The 8,308-nt window shown below is 41.8% G+C and overlaps 1 pseudogene; it reads left to right on the forward strand.

The window, feature by feature from the left end:
- The first annotated feature begins 3,817 nt into the window (after positions 1-3,817).
- LOC116644728 lies at positions 3,818-4,471 on the forward strand (annotated as a pseudogene).
- The last annotated feature ends 3,837 nt before the right edge of the window (positions 4,472-8,308 follow it).

The following is an 8,308-nucleotide window of genomic DNA, read 5'->3' on the forward strand; positions in this document are numbered from 1 at the left end:
GGTGAAGGCTACAAGGTAGAGGGTTAACATACCATTTTGTTGCTGCAGGGTAGGGATGGAAGTTCAGCTTCCTACCGTCCCTACTCATGAAGGGGGGGGGAGTAAAGTGTCAATTAGCTCCACCTCTCATCACCTCATTCTACCTATTGATGCCAATTGAGGGTGGCAACTCAGAAGAGGGGTGCAGAAAGCAGAGTGCTGAGTAGCCCTGCTTTATATTGCTTCATTCGATCTCTTTGCTGTGGGTTGGACGGGGGACGTTCAGCTCTCCACTAAACCCCACTGCCCTCCAGAATCAGGGAAAGTGGAGTGCAGCCTAGCTCCAATTTACACTGCCCTATTCATGCTCAATGATGTTAGATAGGTGTAGAGACTCAGCTCACCATTGCACTTGGCCAAGCACTGTAATTTGACCCCTCCCCACCAGGGGTTTGTTCAAGAAAGGGCTGAAATCAATCCAAGGTAACTCAGTATTGGGTTTTTGTGGGGACAATTGGGAAATATAGGGTTATTGAGAGAGCCTATCTCTTTGTGCTGGACTTGAAGTTGGTGGGAGTAGGCCTGGAAACTATGGAACTATTACCTAAGGATTAAAGAGACTTTAGACTCTTTTGGCTTCTATATGTAGTAAACGCAGTGGTTAGGTATGTATACCTGATTTCAAAGTGTAGCTCAATTATGAGGCTCTGATCACAACATCTTACCAAGTAAAATGGAAATAATAAAAGTATATTCCTGACAGGGTTATTTCAAACATTTAATGAGGTAAGGCATGTAAAGCAGGTCCACCCATGTTTGGCATGTTGTGAGTTCTCACTACATGGAAACAATGAGGAATAATTGATTATGGTTGTTAATGGCAAGTCAGTGTCTTCTACTTTTCTTTTATCTTTCATAGGACTGAGCTCATGGTAAGTGCTTAATAAATAAAGCCAGCACCAATCAACGTATCAGGAAAGAGCAGATTAAAACCTGTTAACTCAATTTTCTTTCCCATCACAATGCTTATTTTAATGTAAAGATTAGAGCTGGCTGACCAATTGCATCTTCACCATCTGCTGTCACACAACATAACATTACTGCCTCTTCCACATCTGTCTCTCCAGGGATTCTGTATCAAAAGCAATTTCCCATGAGACTGACATCCTTATAGCTGCACAGAATAAAACCTCCTTATCCACAATAATGTAGAGACTCTTCCCTCCCTCCTCTAGTCTACCAGTTTGCTATCACCACTTGTTAAAAATCACCCCCAGTAGAACCTGGATTCAAGGAATAAAAGTCCTGTGAGGAATCGAATGTGGAGAACTGTCAGTTGGCATGGATGTTAATATCGCAGTAATGGAGTCGTCTTCGGTTTTTCAAGATAGTTACATGGTGAGAAATGCAGACAGATTAATGGCACTCTGCCCTCACATGTGCAGTAAGAACCGTCCTGCCAAGTCGACAGAACCTCAAGCACAAGGGCTCTAAAGTGAGTTTGATCTGAGGGCAACCAGGCTCAAAGAGCTTTTCTTATTCTAAACTCTGTCAACATCATTGAAAAACATGGCCTGGCATTTACCTCAATCTCATTCACCACAACCTAGTTGGATCTTTTCATTCCCCTCTGGTAATAGGTATGAGTATATCTGATATGACATTTTTATTTGTATCACCAATCCTTGAGATAGCATGGAATTTAGTTTTCTCCTACACTAACCTCCCATTAATCTGTTTTGTGGCAACTTACTCAGTCTCATTCCTACTCCCCTCTGCCATGCCTTTATCATCCCAAGAGTAGTCTTCTCAACAAGAGGCAGTTTTGTCCCTCCCCAGGGGACATTTGGCAATGACAGGAAAAGTTTTTGACTATCATGACCTGAAGAAGAGTGAGGAGGTGCAGGCCAGTGCTATTGGCACCTGGTGGATAAAGGCCAACGATGTTGCTAAACATCCTACAATATACAAGATGTTCCCTATCTCCCACCAAAGCATATGACCTAAGAAGTCAATAATATCAAAGTTAGGAACCCTGATCTAGAGGCCGGCAAAACAAGATCATATTGCCAAAGTATCTTGGCAGCTAGACTTCCACATGTGCTCAGGAAGCAGAAGTGAGATCCATGAGACCACAGTTGTAAGGTCCTCCTGCAAACTCACTGACCGAAGTGTTTCATTCTTCTGCCACTGTGGGGCTCTGGCTCTAGTCTCTGATCCCTAGATGCTGAGTGGCAAGTGTGAGCAGTATCAAGGTTTCCACTGGAAGTATCCCATGTGTGATTGGGTTTTTCTCTTGGCTTATTTGCTCCTACTTGCAGAGCATTCAATTTTGTTTCTCTGGCCCTCCTAGACATTCTTGTAAGTGACTTCATGGCCTATAATAAATCCTTTTCTGCTTAAGCTAGTTAGAGTGCATTATTTGGTCTGCAATTAAGGATCCTAAGTAATACAGTAAGTGATTATAGGCAATCAATCTTCAAGAAGATGGGAATGTGAGATTGATTATAGTTAGAAATCAATGCAGATTTAGTTAGCATTAGATGGCGGAACTCTTGTAGGCCTTGGAGGACTAAGTGGCTGCTTCTATATGGGTAGTGGATTGGTATGGGGGATTAAAGATGGTCACAAATTTTTTTGTCACTCATCCTTCTGTTCCCTCCCTTTCCCTTGAACATAGGCCATCCCTGTTATTTTATTCAATGAATAGAAATATAACAAAAATAATCATGTGAACTTCAGAGGCTGGGCCTTAGATCTGCAGTGTCTGCCTTTATCTCTTAGAACACTCCCTTTTGGGATTCAGCCACCATGCTGTGGGGAAACCCAAGCAACTATGAAGACAGGCTATAGGGAGGAGAACCAAGATATCCTTAGCTGACAACCCCAGCCAAATCTCCAACCAACATCCAGCATCAACTACCAACCATTTTTGTCATGTGTCGAGTGTCCCAGGCCCTGCTGACCCTCCCATGTTTGTCATCTCACCAGTCACTGCTAAATACCTCAATCCATAAAATGGTAAGAGATAACGACTGGGTTATTGTTTTAAGTCACTAAGAGTTGAAGTGGTTTGTTACACAGTAATAGATAACCAAAATAATTGGCTACTTCCAACTGTACTGGCAAGCTTAAAAAATAAAATGACAAGGTGAAGATTTAAATTCTCTATTCAAGACATAGTCAGAGAATCAGAGTTTCTATGACTGCCCTAAAAGAAGGTGGCTATAAAAATAAGATGCCGAATCTAATCCTATGGGCTGCTCAAAATTCAACACAGGTTGAATAAACAGCTTCATTGGATCTCTTGTGTACATGTTAGAACACTGACTAGGAAAGAATAGGATGTTGAGAATAAAAATGGTGACATTTGAGAGGATTTGAATGATTCTGAGGACATGTGACCTTCTAAATCTGACTGTCTGTTGTCAATGGAAGCAGCCCTTCTTTATCTGTTGAAGCTGGCCCTGCCCACTAGAACAACCAATAAAGACATCATCTAAGGTAGTTATCATCACAGAAATACCAATTATCCCCTTGCCTCAATGTACTACCTCTCAGTGGCTCCAGGCCTAAAACTGAAGTCAGATCTTAACATGCCCTGGGGCATCAGTTACAGAGTAAAACCATAAAAGAAGGGGCACATGCAAAGAACTACAAGATTTTGCTAAAGTATGTCAGCAAAACTTGGGGAACATATGTGAGAAGATTGTAGATTAAAGAGAGAGTAATATAATTCTGAATGAAGCTGAATTTAGTGCTATGACTTTATGTACCAGAGATTCTAAAATCAATGGGTTCACAAGTCTCTTTTCTGGTTATTGTGGCAGGGAGTACCATGAACAGCAAAGTCTCCCATGACACCCTGTACAAGGCAGTGTGGGAATTCCTGCACGGGAACTAGGACAAGTGCCCAAAGTTTTTGGAAATGGGGGAGCTACAAATCAGCTTGGGGAACTATGACCTTCAGAAGGACAAATGCTTCTTGGGCACCATCAGGCTTAAGTCCACTCCCTGCCCCAAGTTCTTCATATGTGTTTTGGGGTACCAGCAGCGCTGTGATGAAGTCAGAGCTGTGGATATTCCCCACATGGACATTGAGGCACTGAAGAAACTCAACAAGAATAAAAAATTATTTAAAAAGCTGGCCAAGAAATATGATGCCTTTTTGGCTTCAGAATCTCTGATCAAGCAGATCCCATGAATACTGGGCTCAGGCCTGAATAAGGCTGACAAGTTCCCTTCCTTGCTGACCCACAATGAAAACATGGTGGCCAAAGTGGATGAAGGGAAGTCCACGATCAAATTCCAGATGAAGAAGGTGTTGTGTCTGGCAGTGGCCGTTGGCCACATGAAGATGACAGATGATGAGCTCATGTACCACATCAACTTAGCTGTTAATTTCCTGGTGTCATGGCTCAAGAAGAATTGGCAGAACATCCAGACTTTATACATCAAGAGCACCATGGGCAACTCCCAGTGCCTGTACTAAGGCACAGCTTAATAAATCCTAGTGCTACCATTACCTGTCTGTCTGTGACTAGGGAGAGGGAGGTGCTTTGTGAGCTGACATTGCATGCCAATGCACTGTGCTGATGACTGCAATTTCTGGCACTCAGTGATGGGTAGTCATTTTCTCCACACTGCAAACCAAGAAATGGATTCTAGCTACCTTCAAAACCGTACAGTCTTATTTAGATCTCTTGGATACTTAAAACATGGGACAGTAGGTCTGCTAACCAGGACTAAAGCTTTTCTGATAACCTTGAGAAGGGGAGAGTGGACCCTCACATTGAAGACATTGACCCAGCCCTTGGCAGTGTGCTTAACCTATGGTCTGAAGTTGCTTCCCTTTAAGCCAGGTTCTTTCCACAGGCTTTCTGTTTTGTTTCATCCCTCTAAATTGTGCCTTTGGGCTCTGGGTCTATAGGGATCACAAGGAATGTTCCAAATGGAGATTGGGTTCCTAGATTATTCAGAAGGGAGTGGTCCACAATCCTGAGAAATTGATCTAGTATTTGCTTGTCTGACCTCATATTGAATACCCTATGTTCAGGGTAGCAATTTGCTGTGTGAGATGTTTAGGAAAACACAAGTAGGAGATCTGTACAATATTGTAATTCATCTACCCTGTTTTCTAGGGGAGTTTAGCAAATGGGTAGAATTAGGCTGTGGAAACTTACAGGCCCTTTGTCCCCAGGTGGGTTCTGCCCCCTTCCTGACCTGAGGCACTTCCCTGTTGGAGTTCTTGCCTCCAGCACCGAGTCCTGGAAAGTTGGTTTTGGTGTGGTAGGAAATACCTGTGATTTAACCTTTAATTTGGATCTGCTTCATTTAACTTTGGTAAAGTAACTAGTTTATCCCTCCATCTTTTAATACAGCTGAAAGTCTACTTTAAACCATAAATAAAAATGTTGCACCTTCTCAAAACAAGCTTGAACCACGAGAAATACAAGGTTTTCACCAAAGTAATAAATAAATAACATTTTTAAAAAATAAATAAAATCAATGGGTTCACCCAGGCAGCTGGGAGTGCTTCTAAATGGTTGATAGAAATCTTGACTCAGGGCACCTGGGTGGCTCAGTTGGTTAAGCATCTGCCTTCGGCTCAGGTCATGATCTCAGGGTCCTGGGATGGAGCCCCACGTCGGGCTCCCTGCTCAGCAGGGAGTCTGCTTCTCCTTCTCCCTCTGTGATCTCTCTCTCTCTCACACACACACACACAAATAAATAAATTTAAAAAATTTTTTTAAAAATCTTGATGTTTAAAAAAAGAAAGCTTGATTCAGTGATGGCATACTGTAACTAAAGTCAATATTCATGTAATTTCTTGGTATAATGTAGGGAGAAAAGAATGTTGGAGTAAATTTGTTATAATCCATTCACTCCCCACCTTTGAGAGGGTTCAAAAACACTCCCTTACCAAAGTATTGAGAAATACATTGATGAGAGGAGTGGCAGAGTCTTTGAAAAGCACTGGAGTGGCTGTACTCCAAGCTAGAAGAGAAAGTGCAAGATGCTGCCGTTGGAAAGGACTTTCTGATTTCAGTGGTGTTGATAGGCTGGCACAAGCACCAGAGGCAAGGTGAGCATGAATACTATAATAAGCCACGTAGTTGAAAAGACAATCAGTATGGTTTGATTTGTAAGGGTCTCTATCCTGCGGTCCTTAAGACAGCTAATCAAGGTCCAACTTGATCCATATCTTGAAAGACTCAATCTGGTAAAGAGAAGCTTGACTTGTATCAGTATGACAAAGAATCATGGTCTGATCCAATTCTGAGGCCTGAATCTCAGAATTGACCCAGAATTCCTCGGGAAAAAAAAAAAAAAAAAAAGAGGAGAGAGAGAGAGAGAGAGAGGAACTTCATACCCCCCAAGGAAAGAGTCTGCAATAATATCACACGTGTGTGTTTCAAATCTCCCTCCTAATTTTCCCTAAAGGAAACTGTGGCCCTGTGCCGTTGTAATTGTGCAGTGGGAAAAGGGACATATATAGACCTTTATGGCTTCATTAGACTGCATTATTCTGAGTTATCATTAATTCCTGGGACCTCACAACACAATTGTAGACCAAGGGTTGAAGTGGAGCTGATAGTAGAGTTTAGACCTGAGCCATCTAACAGTAGTTCAGCAGATACGTAAACCCATGTTGGTTATTTCCTTAGTTCCTGAGTTCAGTCAAAGGGAAGCTCCTGGAGCTTTCCTCCATATGAAAATAGTAAACCAAAACAATAATAATTCCTATAAGAATAAAAAGATTATTGCTACCAACCAAGTCTTGGAAAATCAACCCTATCACAATCCCATTTTGTTTGCCTATTTAATCTGTGCAGAAGATGGATGGATCTTGGAGAATTACAGTGGCTTATTCTAAGTTTAATTAGGTTTGACTTCAATTGCAGCTACTATTCCAGATGTAGTCTTCTCAGTGAGGCAAATCAATACAGCCTCTGGCACCTAGTGTGCAGATATTGATCCATTGAATGCGTTTTTCTCTATCCTGATTAGCAGAAAATACCAAAAGTAATTATTAAGTAACCATAAGGCTGCCAACTTAGAGGGAGTTCAGAGCAAGAGAAGGTTCTCCAGCTAGCCCAGCTCAGCCAGTCGGCTTTTGTGATACCTCAGATCCAATGATGTTGATTTGTAATTGATCAAGTTGCTCTATGAGGCTTGAGGAAAGAAGTGTTAGGAGAATCATAGTTGCAGACCTTCAAGATTGGTAGGAAAGCCATGCTCTTTTCTCCTTGTAAGAAGCAGTTCTTTCTCAATGCACCTGAATGCCAAGAATCCATGAAAACCGAACTGTTCGTCATGAAGTAGGAGTTGTCTGATCCACCAAGCCATAAATTCAGGCAGGCCCAGCATCAGTCCATCATCAAGGAGATATGATATAAACAGAATTAGGCTTGAGCAAATCTTTAAGATTTAAGTTATTTACCAGAGCCTCATAATCCAAGCATAGTTACTCCGTCCACACTGCAGTCCTAAAACTCCTGAGGATTTCTTATGATCAGTTGAATGAAGAGGAAAATCAAACCTGATTTCTGGTGCCAGTGAGAAATGGATGGCTGTGCCATTTCAGCCTCAGTCAAGAATGGCCTTGAAGGACAATGCAGAAAGGGAGAATTTTCCAATAGGTAGGATTTTAAGCACTTAGCCTTGTGATGCAAGGTCCAGGCATTTGAAAAGAACAAGCTTAGATGATTGATAACAAGGTTTTAATGAAGGATGAGCAACTCCAAATGGGCTCAGCATAAGAGAGTAGATGGTCCCATGTGAGTGCTCAGAAAAGGGCCTCACTGTGTAGGAAGTTCTCAATAAACATGTTGCAAATTATACCCCTGTGGATGTGTGTCAATCTCTTTCCAGACACTCTAGTGAATAGGTTCATGGACAATGTGGTCATAGTAGCAATGAAAGGGGTAATACACGGGTTTAATAACAAAATTACTTCTGGTTACCACACTGTTCAGTGCACCAGAGTCTTAAATACTGCATCATTGTCTGAGGACCAGACTGCTATCTGGTAGCAACTGATTATATTGGAACCCTTCCTTTGTGAAGGGACAGAATTTGTCCTTACTAGAATTCTCTACAGGGTTTTGTATTCCTTGTTCACCGTGTCTGACAGTCCCACCAGGCATGGAATCACTAAATGCTTTGTTTGAGATCATGGTATCACATAAAACACTGTCTCTTCATTTTATAGCAAAAGAAATATGGCAGTTTCTAATGTTCATAGGGTTTACTTATCTTTCCATGTACCCCATCATCCATAAATAGTTGGTCTTGCAAAATGATAGCATGACCTACTGGACTGTCA

The sequence above is a fragment of the Phoca vitulina genome, unplaced genomic scaffold (genome assembly GCF_004348235.1).
Source record: "Phoca vitulina isolate PV1807 unplaced genomic scaffold, GSC_HSeal_1.0 scaffold30, whole genome shotgun sequence".
NCBI lineage: Eukaryota > Metazoa > Chordata > Mammalia > Carnivora > Phocidae > Phoca > Phoca vitulina.